The 15,933-nt window shown below is 33.4% G+C and overlaps 1 long non-coding RNA gene across 2 annotated transcripts in view; it reads left to right on the forward strand.

The window, feature by feature from the left end:
• Window positions 1–7,371, forward strand: part of LOC116071117 — a 54,693-nt gene extending 47,322 nt beyond the window's left edge. The window contains exons 3-5 of one of the 2 annotated variants that reach the window (XR_004110715.1): window positions 1,820–1,926; window positions 5,986–6,051; window positions 7,208–7,371. This is a non-coding gene — a long non-coding RNA (uncharacterized LOC116071117). The remainder of the gene's footprint in view (window positions 1–1,819; window positions 1,927–5,985; window positions 6,052–7,207) is intronic. The other variant, XR_004110714.1, reaches the window with a different exon arrangement.
• The last annotated feature ends 8,562 nt before the right edge of the window (window positions 7,372–15,933 follow it).

The raw sequence follows: 15,933 nt of genomic DNA on the forward strand, positions 1-15,933 counted from the left end.
AATAAAGAAAACATCTAATAAAAGAAAGAAACAGAAAAAAATAATAAATTTCAATCCAGATATGTGTTCTAGTCTAAATAACTAGCAACTTAAATCTGATAATGAGGATGGTAGTAAGAAAGTGACCTTTACAATAAGGTAAAAAAAGTCTAAATGGAGTTTATGCCATGACATTCAATGGTCATGCCATATTCCTTCTGTTTGAGAAGTTTACTTCCACTTGGACATACTCATTTAAAGGTGAAGCTTGTGAAGTTTTGCTTTGGTGTGTAACAGTTTGAACTGTCAGTTTATCTAAGCTGTTTGCCTGTCACAGATTTCACATGATTGAATGTGAAGATTATAATCATTAGCCATGCCAGGGGTTCACTGTGGGTGGAATGTGATGTGCTGGTGACATTCTGTTTATATGAGGAAGTGAAAATCAGACTTCATCTTTTCCAGCTCAGCACCCAGAGGTCTGTAGGTTATGTACCAAGGCTGGCAGCCATTGTGTTTGCAGACTGTGTACTAAATTGCTCCTTCACTCAGTGAGAGACAATTCCCTACATTTTACAGTTGCTGCTTCTCATTAAGTGGGATATATATGTATTTGACATTGCTAGAGTGGCTAATTTAATAATGTTCACCAATTTAAAAATAATATTTCCAAATATTTTTATTGTTACAAACTTTAGCTAATAAAATTGTACAATGCATTGTTGATATTAGTCACAAATGATACCAGAAGATATATATTTTAGTAGGTTAAGTTTAAAGGTAGTTTTTTTTTTTCTTTAGGGGTCTTATTTAATGCATTTCTATAGATAAAATGATTCTGATTTCTTAAGTACATTTAAATGGATTTTTGCTTAAGGAATTAAAAGTTTGGATAAGTAAAATGGGTTTTAATATGTTTCAGTTACTTTAATGTTACTGATTATGGCAAAATCAGCCTGTATTTTTTATTACTAAGCTATGACTATTAAAGGAATAATGATTTGAAAAAATATGCTTTATATGTGCCTCCCTTTGAGTAATATTTATTGTTTTCTCATTTTTAAAAAGTGGAAAGCAGATTGTGCCAATTAGCTTCCTTCAGAAAATATGCCTTTCATAGACAATCACTGATATCCTAGTGCACAGACCTTTTAATTTGAGAAGAAGTGGAACCTAGATGGCCAGATTCATCCTGTTTCAAAAGGAGAACATGAAGCTGTTCAGTAAATTATGTTTAAGTAAAAATAAATTTCAAATTTTAGGCTTAGCAATAAATATAATAAGAAATACAAATCAAATTACTTCTGAATAATTTTCCTCTTTTAATGCTAACCAGTAAATAGAAAGTTTAATTTCCTTCTAACTATAACTTAATGACTTTGGATAACATCACAAATGTGCTAATAAATAATAACTTAGATGTAAACACTAATCAAATAACTGCATTATATGCTTCCAACCAGTTGTAAGTTTAGAAGGAAAAATATCTTACAACCATTCTATATACTTACATTGACCTAAACCAAAACTCAAAATTCAGATTTTAAAAAAAATGTATTGAATTGGGATTTTGTATTAGTATGAGTTTAGATCTTCATCAGGATGAAGAGGCTTGAAGAAAGAGTACTTGGGAAAAAAAGGTAATTATATGCTAGTTAAAATCAGGAAATCATTTCTGAGGTAAGATACTGTGAATGTGGATTTAGTGATCGAATTTTCCAGTGGTTCTTGGGGTGGTCCTGCTATTCAGTCTTCTAAAAGTTAGTGTATAGTTTCCATGAGTGTTGTAAGCAGTCTTTATAGTGCTGTTCTGCAAAAACATGAATTTCTTCCTTCCCAGTCACCTATTCTCCAAGGGAAAAGAAGCTCTAAGCAGGATCACAGTCTGAATGAAGTCTTTGCAGGTGTTCTACAGTGATGGCCTTCAGGGTAAAAAGAGTGAAGAAGGTTGGTTAAGGACTGTGTTAAACTACTTTAACTAAGGAAGTTGTTTCTCGTATGAAATGAAACACTGACTCTAAGACATTATCTCCTGGGACCACAGTTATTCCAGCACACCTCTGTAGGATAGAGGTTATACAGCCTCCTTGCCCTACCACAACAGTGTCTTACATACTTCATAAATAAATCAGTAGTCAACTTGGGGACATACAAACATAGGGCAGGGTCAGTAGAACGTCCTCAAGAAACACTCCCGAGTCCAATGATCTAAGTAGTAGCATGTGTTCTGCTAGGCAGGAATGAAAGAAGACTAATAATGACAAGAATAATAGCAATAAGAAAAATAATTCTTTTCACATCACCTATGTAATCCAGACAAACTCACAGACTTTAACATATTAATAAATTTAAATCCCAAATAATTCCTTAATGTTTTGTTTTCCCCATTTTATAAAGAAGGGAATAAAATTACTGGGAAATAATTACCCAGTATCACACAGCTGTCAAAGGAAAATAATCAGGGTAAGAAACACATGGAAGTAGGACCTAGAGAAACACAAAGTGGCTAAGTATGCTAGCTCCTCTTTTAGGGGATCTGGATTTGGTTCTCACAGGTACATGTTAACTCCATTTCCAGAGCTTCTGATGATACTGTCTCCTGGTCTCTTCTGAATGTATATGCTGACAGTCATACACATAATTAAAAGAAAAATCTTAACAAAGAAAGAAAGAGATAAGAAAAGAAGTGACTCATATCTAGAGCTAGCCAACAAGCCATGTTTTCCAACTCATGTGGGTATGCTACCAAGTATTAAAAATTATTATTGGTGGGTTCCAATTCATTTTCATTTTGGTTTGTTATATCTGTATGATAACAATCTAATTAGGTTCATCTGAATATTTATAATATTTAAATAATAAGTTAAACCTTTTACTTTAAATTTTCTTAAAAGTCAAGCCAACTTTATTTTTATTGCAAGTGGGCATGGAGCAGGCATGAAAATATAGGCAAAAGAAACAGTAAATAAAAACATTAACTGGGCCAGAGCCAGGTGTGGTGGTGCATGCCTTTGGTCTCAGCAGTCAAAGGCTGAAGGATATCTGTGAGTTGAGGCTAGCCTGGTCCAAAAAGTGAATTATAAACAGCCAGGGCTGCTACTCAGAGAAAAACTGTCTCAAAAAGAAGTCAATCTGCAGTGAAGGTTTATGTATATGCTTCTGTGTTTGTGCAAAAGTTATCTGGAAGGATTGTCTCCAGATTCTAGTGCTTGTTTCAAGACACACAAAAGTCTGGTGTGTGTTTTCTAGGCATTGTATCTCAGGAATCCTTTTGTTGGTGATGATGATGCTGGTTAGTTAGTTTGTTGTTGTTGTTCTTGACTTTTTTTTAATAACAAAGTCTTTGGGGCCTTGCAAAGAGCCTTTTCATTAGTTTATAAATTCTAGTTTAAGTAGCTCATCCAGAATTGTAGACACAGATTCTGAAAAGTAGATCTTACCAAGATTTGGACTTGATAAAGTTTAGATTAAAAATACAAGCTAATAGATAAGACTCAGTATTTAACTATGCCTTGATAATTTTCCACCTCCATTTTGGAACTGTTAACCTTTGGATTTTGAGAAAAGTACTGCTAGCATTTGAAAGGTGAAATAGAACTATCCTTTATCCCTAGTGTTTCCATTGCCACTGTTAGATGGACTTCACATGCAAGTGATGTAAGAATTTCCTGTAGGACAGTTGTCTGTTCAGACAACCTGGGCCAAGTTGAGTATAAGTCTAGAACCCCAAAGCTCCAGTAGTTTCTGCCTGCAAGGGACAGAAGGTGTTAGGCCATAACTCCCTGGCTCTTGTTTCAGTCACAACCTCTCACAACCCCCTCAGGAGATGTGTGTTTTGTCACATAGACAATACCCGAAGCTCCCAGCATTCTAGCTGGACCCTACTCCCCAGTCATCTGATCACAGCTTAGCATGCCCCACCCCATAGGCAAATATCCACACTTTTCACAATATAAGGGGCAATTTGTCCCCTCCCCTCTCTCTTGCCTTCTTCCTCTCTCTCTTTCTCTTTGTCCTCTCTTGCTTCCTTTTTTCCTCTCTTGCTTTTTGTCTTCTTTTGCTTCCTTTCTTCCTCTCTTGTTCTCCTCTCTTTCTTTCTCTCCCCTCTCTCTTTTGCTTTCTTTCTTGCTTTCTTCCTCTCCATTCTCTCTCTCTCCTTTTCTTCTCCTCTACTTCTCCTTTTTTTCTTTCTATATGGTCATGATCAGCCTATTTTCTATTTCCTATAATAAAATATTCAGGATTATGCATTGCCTCCTTTTAACTAACTAATGTGCAGTGTATCCACAGGCATCAGCAGCAGAGAGCTGCAGCCTCAGCCGCAGCATCGGGACCTTAGGGCCCACAATTTACCAATACTTTAAACAAGTCTTTAAAATGGATAATAACTGACCTTTGTACAAACTACTCAAAAATCCATTTTCATTCTTTAAATGAAGATCAGCTTAGAGAGTTCTTTCATAGAAAAAAAATGAAACCATAGTGCCCCTGTTGTGGTGATACATGAAAATAATCATAAAACCTGGGAGTTAATCAGGAGTTTAAGGTATCTTTTGTTACATATGTTTCAGGCCAGCCTGGGCTTTAATAAACACTGACAAAACATGCAAACAAACACCAAGTTCTTTAATCCTTTCTCACCTTGCAAGGTGGGGATGTCAGTGTTTTTAAAAATGATTTTGAGTAATCTGCCTTCTGGGTCTCAGCATGTCTCCTCTGCCTATTCCTGCTGCTCTTCAATGGCAAGCATGTTAACCTTACAGATAAGCTATGGTTGCCATTCATACCCCAAAGATCACTTCCACTACTTGCTCAATATTTTGTAACATCTCTATTTTGCTGGCACAAAGATCCAGTTTTATTTATCTATTCATTGTTGAAAAGGAATTACACTGTGTAAACCTGGCTGGCTTGGAAGTCCTTACGTAAATCAAATTGTCCTTGAATTCAAATAAACCCCTGAATCTGCTTCTGAATTGCTTGGATTTAAAGTGTGTACATGTCCAGTAAGATTCAGTTTTTAGACGATGTTCTTGTTTATATTTTCAATCATGTGTATAGACTTATCTAAAAGAAATTTTTACATCAGCCTTCACATATAAACCAGGCTTGATAATAGTATCATACTAACTAGGCAAAGGTGAAGTTAGGTCAGATCTCCATCTAATTATCTCTACCTTACAATATTGTATAGTGGATTGAGAGTGGATCCCTCTCTTTTCTTCCAACTTTCTCAGCAGATTTCCTTCCCCATTTTTGAAACAGAGTTGTTGTTTCTAGTTCTTTTTAACCTATGCCTCCTGGGACTTACTTTCCATTCAAGTTTCTTATTTGTTTGTTCTTCATGAAACAATTTTTTTTTGTATCCTATCACATAAACATATTGTTCAATAACTACAGGAATGTGCTTGCCACGAGAGGACACTACATCACTATGCCAACTTTCTCAACTTCAGTCCTCATTATTTCTCTATTCCATTTGTTCCATGTTGTATCCAGCCCACTTATACCCATAACTTATGTCATTTTAAATTATCTTCATAATCATTTGCCTTTGATAAACTATATGAAATCTGTCAGCTCAACCCTGGTTCACAGACATAGGCTTCTACTTACAAAATCTATTTCACATGCTATCAGCCTTCACCCCGTACTTTGAGGACTTTTGCTAAAGTTTGCTTTCAGGCCAAATTTCCTTAGTGTTGCTATTATCTCAAGTTTTTCCCTTGACAAATTATGGATGTGAGTCATATCAGGTGATGCACCTTCTCTGAAGAACTTACCTTCATTTTGGATTGATCTTAATTCTCTCTATTGAGTTATATTATAAGATATTAATAATTATATTATATTATTACAATTATAATTATCTTATAATTATATTATAAGATATTAATAATTCCTATTATAAATGGTCCTCTTATTGGTTAAAAATGTATCTTGTTTCATAACATGGTGTCTGAAATCATGGACAAAACACTAAATTTTTCCATTGTGGTTTTCTAGAGCTAATGCTTCTGTACAAGAATGAATCTCAAATCTGCAAGGTATGAGACTCAGCTTTCTTTTAAGGTACTGTCCTTGCAAAATTCACCCAGTACAATGTGAAAGTATAAACTATTGGGGAGATATTTTGGGAAGTAATTTATGGTTCACAACCTGATCTTCTCTGTCCTTTTTCTCTTCCTTCACCCACCCCTCTTCTTCCTCCTTCTTTTCATGTTTGCTACAGTATGACCATGCCTGAAACATACTCCATTCTGCCAAGACCAGGCCTTCTGACCTTAAATAAAATAGCCAAAGCAGATGCTCTGCTCCTAACTCACATCTTAAACTAATATCTTCTCTTGACAGATTCTATCCTGGGAGTCCTACTTTTAATAGTTATATCCTTTAGTGGGATGTCAGTTCATTCCTTCTCAAATTCAGATGTGATGAAGGTAATTGCAGGCCTTCAAAATGAAGATATTCATTGTTTCTGAGAGTCATGTGAAAACTTTCATTTTCTACAAGGTTCCAGATGGAGAATTGGCCAGTTCATTGGCCCAATCTAAATTCAGCAGGAATTTAGCTGTTAAACTGTGAAGTAGAATATCAATTCATTCTGTTTGGATTGTGGACTCTGATTTCACCAGTAATAGCATGGGAACTTTGTATAACCTGTGTAAATGCTCTAAGCTTCAAGAAATGTCCTATAAAAAAGCTGTTAGTAGTTCATAAGTGTCAGAGGAGAGGAAGAGAATAATATAATTAAAATTTTCTTTCTGTCAAAAGAGAAGTGGTCAATACTGCAAATGCTCCCCATTTTGGTGCTTATTGGCTCTTTAAACTGTCAGCATGGTGTAGCTATTGCAAGTATATGTCTTTCACTTTAAACCACTCTTCACTTACTGGCTTCTATTGTCATAGGTTCTGAGCATCTACTCGTTCTTTAATTGATAAACCATTACTGATCTTCACATCCACATAATTACTCATAGGAAAACCTGTCTAACACAATAATGACCTACAGTGGTAGAATCTTGATAACTACAACAATTTCTCCCTGAAGTCACTTTTTCTAGATTTATAGTTAACATGTTTCCATAAAATTCCTAGAAATTGATAATATTCAAAGATGACTCTGTTGCCAGGATGGTTATATTAAAATTAAATAGTCTTAATATTTATCTGATTCATAATAATTCATACAGCTGAATTTTTGTTTCTAATTTTAATTGTTTTTTAGTATCAACTAAAGAAGCCATAAAACACAAACATGAAGCAATTATTATCATGTCGTCTGGTACATAAACAAGGGGATGCACTTGAGCTCTACATTTAAAAACAGGAAAGTATAACATGAATTGCATGACAAACCAAAATAAAGTGACAGATAATGATTTAATTCAACTTTCAATGTCAGACATTTTCAACCGTTTTACTAGTGAGCAAAAAAGTAAAAACAATATAGATAATGATAATTCATTATACAATAATCTTCCTCTAAAATAATGCCTTTTCAAATATTATTCATATGTCTCAAGTGTCTTAAAACACTAATATTCTTGGTTCATATAAAGATATTTTTGCATATTTTGCTGAATTTCATAAGCATGAAAAATTTTTCATTCTTTGCATTTTATTTTTCATTTTCCCCCTATGCTGTGTGTAGATGAAACTTGGACAATTATTGAATGAGTAAGTTATACCCTAAATTACCATGACATTACTATGAAACATAAAAATGCTTAACAAAATATTTAACATCCCTGGAGGGTAGACTATAATATAAATAAAACAAGTCCTTTTTGTATTGGTTTATCTTGTAAAAATAAAGGATAATCAGGAAGGATGAGTTGGTCATGGACATATTATACATGGATAGTAGAGAGATAAATAGAAGATTTATGAAAGAACATAGATGCATAGATAGATGAGAAATCATATATATCATAAATTAGTAGTTAATAGATAAAATGATAAAAAGCTTACATGATAGTCGTATGAGACAGATGTATAGATGAGAGAGAAGGAAAAAGGAGAGAATTGCTAGAGAAATTAACTCATTGATCATGGAAACCAAAATGTATCACAATAAGCACTTTAATATTTTCTTCCAAATTATTACTGTCTAATGCAGCAATCCCACTGTTGGATATATATTTTAATTATTATGGGTAAAATATATAGATCCAAGTGCATTGTAACATTATACATAACAACAAAGGTATATAATCAGGTTAAGCATCCATGTATTATAGGTCATTAGATAAAGAAAATATGATATGTATAAATAATAGTATAGTATCATGATTTAAAAATGATAGCTTATAATTTGTGACAATGCAGATAAACCAGAAGTATATTCGGTTAAGTAAAATAAATCTACCACACATAAGTTACATCATTCCACTAAAATATGGTTCTCAATTCTCTGGTGGCGCATAAAGATTACCAAGGGGCTATGCTTTGTTGTTTATTTAAATGTGAATATCTTATAATTTTGAGAGACTACATGCAGTTGGTCATATAATTTGAACTGAGTCCATTCAGAAAATCCAACACAGTTTGAACTTTCTTTAGCTTCCTGAGAGGCTTTAGCCTATTTTACCCTATTGGCTAAAATCTACATGGCTAGCTTTCTTCTGATTAAAACAAAACAAAACAAACAACGACAACAACAAAAACTCAAGATTTCCCAAAATAGGGTTGTCTACCTACCATTTTTTTCCCATAGAGCTTACTTCCTTTGAAAATCCACATACATCTATTTGCTTATTATTTGGCATTCAAATGAAAATCCAACTCTCCAGGGAGTCCTCTCTGTCCATGCCCAAACATAAGTATCAAATAACACTCATTTAGGTTTTTTCAAAGTACTTTTTTGGTAGCAAGGTTTATCTTAATTATGCTTCTGCTTGGGTACTTTTTAGGTTTCTGAAGATAATGCAAGCAACATAAACACAGATAATGTAAATGCTTGGCCATATTATATTCACAATTATTAAGATGTATCCAAAAATATGTCAACAGACTGATAACACTTTCAATATTTATTGCATAGCTAATCTACTGTAAGATTATTTTAATTGATGTTCTTATTATATATCCAAATTATAATTAATTGGGCATTTCAGTGAACCTTATTATAATGCTAACTTGTTACAAAAAATTATACTTTTATTAATATCCTCACTAAACTTTCATACATATATATGTAGTTATTTATCATAGCTGCATCACTAATTTTATGGCCTTTTTAAGATTTTAGTTTTTACAATTATAAAAAAGTAAAAAGTAAAATTCTACTGTGCATCGAAATAGAACTATATTCACAGTGAGAATGGATATTTTCCAATGAATCTGTACTTTTGTATCAATAAAATTTGGTATAAAATGATAGTAAATTAATATTTTCTCTTGTATATATAAGCTTCTGTTTTTGAAACTTTCACAATGTACTACATTCATTTCACTTCATTTGACTTCTCAATTTCTAACCATATTAACTTCATTTTATGTTATTCTAAGAATAAAAACCAGATAGCAACTTTACAAGCATATAATAGCATGTGTAGAGCACCAGATAATTTAAACTAAAGTAAAAATACTTCTATTTTAGTGCAACGTACACAGACTCATTTCTAAAATTTCTGAGTTAACAAATATTTGAATAACACATATTTAGAAATAGTTTCCCCAACATTATCCAATTTAATGCTATCCCTAATTCATATATTCTCTCTCTCACTATATATATGCATGCATATATATGTATATATGTGCACATATATGTATATAAATATATATATCTGCAATTATAGCAAAATATTCTTCCTTAACAGAATTTATTTATTTTAGTAATAAGTAAATGTAACAACCACAGTAAGAGAATGTAAGAATATGGAGTTTGTCTGATAAACTTTGTTCTCTTTTGCACTGATTGCCTGTGGGATTTTTAAATGGGCAGCAGAAAAAAAAATTGAGAAAATTCTAACAATGCATAAGACCTTTAAGTTAAATTTTCATTCCCATTATAATACTCTAAGTGACTAAATATTATGCTATTATACTTAGGTGGAAATAATCAGAAATTGTTTTATTCTAAAGTTGAGTTTATTATATAATTACATTTTCCATCTTTCATTTTTTCCATACAAACTTTACTACATACTCCTCCTTCCTCTCTTTCAAATGCATGGCCTCATTTTTTACTAATTGCTACTACATACCTATGACTATATACATACGTATTCCAAACTATAATATGTTCAGTCTGTATAATATTACTTGAGGGCATATTTTCAGATTTTTTTGATGTTGGATATCCAGTTGGTATGCTTTCCCTTGGAGAAGACTCTTTTCCAGCCCCTACATTTCTTAGTTCCCTGTAGCTATTTTTGAAGGGTTGGGGCCTTTTAGGCATTCTCTTGTCAAATTATTTTTTGTTATATTTTAATATTTAGTCTTAAAGAAGAATTTAATTCAGCAACATGGCTGCTCTGATCCCATGCAAAGACCTTCTAGGTCTATGTGATTCTGCTGGAATACAGACACTCCCCTCATCTTTATTCCTTCAGAATGGAATCCTTTACTACATACCTTTAATTTCAAACAGTGGCATCTAAGTGAGGGGTAGATAAATTAACAAATTAGAGAAAGATTTGAAAGGAGTCAGAGATAGAGTATACCCAATTCTGAAAAGAATAGTTACTTAATAGCAGCAAAGAGTATGCAGTTCAGTTCAGATAGGAGTCAGTGTAAAAAATACAATGCAGTGGAGTTGAGTTTGTTAGTGAGTTCTCACAGTTCCTAAAAGGTCAGCAGAGGCAGTTTTACAGAGACAGGTTGCTGATGAAGATAAAATGAGCCAGAGAATGAGGAGGAGACAGATGATTAGAAAAATATTGCCAGAGATTATTTGAGGCCAAGCAAAGCAATTTAGTGAGAAGCTCAGAGAAGGAAGATTGAATCAATGATCTTAGAAAGGAGTTTGATCCAGAACAGCTGAGTTGAACCAGCCCATTAGAGTTCAAAGAACTAAGAAGTGTGAGCTTATTCAGCTGTAAGTCTCGAGGACAATTACATTGGGTGAGTAAAGATTAATTTTATATAGTATTGTTTTTATTGCTTAATTATAAATAGATCACAGGAAGAACACTTCTCATTTCAAAATTCAGGTTTTGAATTAAATAACTAATTTGAAAATATCCGCAATATAGAACATTGATTCTCTTTAATTTGTTTAATGGGAATGTATTGGAGAAAAGATTAATAGTTTCTAATGAAAGGTGGTTGGAAATAACAGCAATTAAATCTCACCATTAATTTAAAATGACCCTCCCCTATAATTTAAGAATACAGCCATATACAGCTCAAACTAGTTACTCTATTTTATTTTCCCCTGTTACCTGTTGTTGAATTTGTAGATCTGAAACATGTATATGTGCACATTCAGGAATATACAAGCTTATGACAGACTTTAAACATTATCAAGAGAAATATACCCAATACAGGAATCCAAAAAGCCTTCTTGTGTCTCAGGTCTGAGGAGAGCAGCTAATACAGTCGTCACAAGTGTTCGAGCAAGAACCCAGCAGGGATGTTAATTCTGAGTACTTTCTGAGCTTCAACTCCGCAATACATCTTTTTGTTCTGCAAAAATCCTTGAAATTCTTCATCACTAATGTCCACTACCAATGTAGTAACAAAAGTAGTGGAAACATTAAGAGTTCTGAATTTTTATCCCCACCTTTTCACACTACCTAATGATTGTGGGTGGTCTTCAGCTTTCATGTACCTGTGACCATACTCATCTGAAATGTGATGGTTCTTTTCCATATGAAGTCATATATGAGAAAAATACTCCAGCCACCACTCAAATACTGTCTGTGACATACATGCAATTAAAACATAACCTTGTTTCTTATCACAGTTTAAATTCACAGAAACCATAGAGTTACTTTGCACCTAGATACCAGCTCAAAGTCTATCTGAAAATGAAGCTTGAAACAGAAATTTTGTTCAACACTTTATCAAAATTTAGAATTCTGGAATAATCCCAAAGCCCTCTAGAAGATGGATTAGACTTTAAATGAACATATGACATCAAAGAAAATGAGACATTCATGAACAATTACTTTACCTGTCATATTTCATCATTTTTTACTCAAATCTCAAAGATTAAACACCCATACTACCAGTCCAAAGAGCATAGAAGACAGAACTATGAGCCAGAGTAGTAACCACAAGCTCACAATGGACTAACCTCTCATAGCACAGCCATGGATTTACCAATGTACTACAAACAAGGTGGTGGATTATATTGCTCAGTGAACCATGTATTTCCATAATCCCTTCAAGAAATTTCCACTTACATGCAGTTCACTACCTTTTAACATCACAGTTATAGTGTGGAGAATTGAGATAAAACTAGAGGCTAGATGCAGCTATTTGGCTACTTAAAATTCCATACCTCCTTTTCTTTCTCTTACCTTTTTTCACATTGTAAACTATCATTTCATGCACATAAGCCTGGTGAAACTCTATTGACTTCAGGAATGAGAGATAATGTAAGAGGCCCTTTTTCATGTTTAATCAAGTTGAAATACAGATAAAATGTATTTGCCTAAAAAATAGTTAAAGAACATTTCTCTGAAAAGTAACTCAGGCACTGAAGTAAGTTACCAATAAATGTCCCTTATTCACTTGAGGTGTAACTATAGAGTCACATGTATCAAATGTGCATGCGAAACACATGCATGTATGTGTGTCTATAAATGATATATGAGCATAAGATTCATGATGATTCAACTACTTGTCTCCCTACTCTTATAAGATGCTTATTTAAAGACAGGTGAAATTAATGAGCTATATATCAAAGAAGAGCTTTAGCCTATTTATAAAGCTTTAAAAATAAAAATTAATGTATCATTTTTACTTATCTTATTTTCCTTTTTCCTATTAGAAACTATTTCTTCAACAAAAGGTTCTCATGTGGTTTAGGTCATTTGTTAGTTCAGTATCTAACTTGTTGAGAATAAGCACATGGCTGGATTCACTTCAAAATAAAACTTTTAGAGTTGTACTAATATTTGTTGCTTTTTTTGCCAAAGTCCCAGAATTTGAGAGAAACAAATCAGTTCCTCACTGTGTGGGGAGGATAGCAAGGCAGAGCCTTTGCAGAAACAATAGAGTCATCTGCCAATTTCATGGCCCCATCTAATTCAATGTGTCAGGCCTTAATCAGCTCTGTTTCACAGCACTCTGTTCCATAAAAGCACATTTGTTTAACCACAACCCCTGTTTCAGCATGACCGAAGAGGGAAGAATAACGGAGCAACCCAGGCATAGCTCATAGGGTGTGTTATGGGCACTGAGTGAATCCATCATTTGCTGAAGAGGCAGAGGAGAAGTGACAGGCTCATTCATGCCTTAGAGACATTTTTAGGTCTATTGAAAATTTTAATCTGTGCACTCTGGATGAACCTCCACACTCCTTAATTTAGACCATGTAACCTTGTATGGAGTCTGTCTGACTCAGATAGGGCCAACTGGCTTCTGTAGGAGGCAACCCCTCCGAGCAGTTTTCATCTCTAAATTCATCCTGCCTTGAATTTTACACACACACACATAAGCTCCATTTACAGGAGGATTTCAGAGTTAATTAAACGCTGAGTTTGTTTCTTTAGAAATTGCACATGCCTCTGGGTTAAGGAATAACATTTCGGCAACTACTTTAATTTAGGATTAAGCACAGTGTGCATTTGCTGTGAAAATTTCTCTTTTAAAAGTATACATCTATAGAGATGGGAAATTTCATTTCTCTCTTACCATAAAATGTTTTAAAAATAGGTTAAAAATATGCCAAAAGATGCTGCACATCAGCAAATTCAGAGTCATTCTTTTATGTCACAAGACCTGGAAACAGACAAATGGAGTAGGCTGCTGGGAAGGTTGTGGCTTTGATGATAAGGGTTTGACTACATTCTTCCAACAGCTCTTAGGTTTGTGTCCTCTTTACTATGATTTTCCACACTGATAATCTCAAACATATAATATTTACAAGTATTTTGCCCAATTATATTATGATTTTTTTTTTATTATAGAATGAGCAAGTCAATACCACAGTGCCTCATCTGACTCTTACAAACACATTATGTGTGTCTGGGATACATTTATTCTTAATTTTCTGGAGGATGAATCTTTAGCATGGGGCAAACAGTGATCAGCAAAGGAGCACATAAGCCTCACAATGGTCTGTGTATATTTACTCTGAAATAGAGTACTATAGAATCTGTATAATTATTTTAATGCTGTGACTTCATTTTTCTTTAATATCTTAGAGTATTTTTGTCAAAGATATTGTATTTTGAAAAAAATCAATAGTTTAGGTCATAGAATTGTACAAAATCAGGAAATGTACTTTAAATAGAATTTAGCAAACACAGGAAAGAAGACAAATGTGCAATTGAAAATGGAGCAACCCCCAACCTTTCTCTGTTTACATGTTTAGTTTAAATTATTAGGGAGGTGAACATGTTCATCTCAGTGTGGAATGTTTCTGTCCTTTTCTGTCCTTTTTCACTGGCCATAAAGTTTAGAATAAATCAGTAAAGTTTGAAATAAGAATAATTACTATAGTATTTGAGGCAGAGGTACAATGAGGGAATGTTTGGTATTTTCTGTAGGTCAGATGAGCATATGGATTCTTAGAGGTAAAAAGTTCAATCCGTGAGGAAGAACAGAGACACCCAAAGGCCAGAATGGCTACAGTAAAACAAAACAGCCCTGGAGCAGAATCCAGTAAGCCCTGATCATAAATCTTATTAATCAGGGATATTTCAAAATAAAACAAGTGAGGAAGAAAAGTTTGTCCTACTTCAAACTTTCCAATTTCTTCAGGACTTAAAAGAGGTTAAGGAACAGAACTTTAAAAGTTTCATGTTTTCATGCCACTCAATCAAATAAATTCATTATTTGGTGAATACAAACTCTCTAAAATATTTGAAAGAGGCCTGAATACTCTACACTAAATGTGGAAAAAATTTACATTTTATAAGTATAATTTTTTCTTTCTTCTATGAAATAGATCCAGCACTAAAAGAATATATAACAGCATATTATGTGACTTCTATTGATGGATAATAGGATTTAAAAAATAGTCACTCTAGTCACTCTAAATGCATCCTCTGTCTAAATCATTGTCCAAAGCTTTAATTCTGGAAGATATTTCAATTTTACATGTTTTAAGAATTTTCCATTCTGGTGTCTACAAAGCATACATAGTAAAGTAAATTAAGTAAATGGAGATGATCTCAGTGTGAAAGACTATACAAAGCATTGCACCTTGAAAATGAGTCTTCATACATCCAAGAAAGCTAGAATTAAGGTGGTTAACTGTTAGATCTGAGGAAAAAAACAGCACTCATGTGGTACAAAAAGAAATTGAGACTAATTATTCCAGTAGTTCACAAAGCTCAATTATATTAAGGATTATTATTAGTATAACACAATATAATTTTATAAACCTTCAAATTTATGCATGAAATAAGATGCTATTTTATTAATTTCTCATTTTTGTGTGTTATAAAATATTTTTAGAAGTATTAAAAATTATAGGGTTCCAAAGAAACAAATTGTAGTTCCTAATAATTAGAGATATTCCATTTTCCTATTTGCTTTCCTGATTGACAACCTGCACTCAGTGAAGACATGGGTACATAGAAGATTGAGGTAAATAAATAAGCAGGATTTCACATGCATAACTGCTGTGGTAAATCTCCAACCCAAATATGCACCAGCAATAAAAACACAACTCAATTAATATGAATCAAGCTGTGTACCTAGATTGGGCAGACCTACCACTACACTACCATCTTTCCCACCATGAGACCCCTTATAACTTGCAGATTCCTGTCCAGGATACTGCTCTGCTTTCCTTCCACCTCCTCCTCTGTACCAGTCATCCTG

The sequence above is a fragment of the Mastomys coucha genome, unplaced genomic scaffold (genome assembly GCF_008632895.1).
Source record: "Mastomys coucha isolate ucsf_1 unplaced genomic scaffold, UCSF_Mcou_1 pScaffold22, whole genome shotgun sequence".
Classification (NCBI taxonomy): Eukaryota; Metazoa; Chordata; class Mammalia; order Rodentia; family Muridae; genus Mastomys; species Mastomys coucha.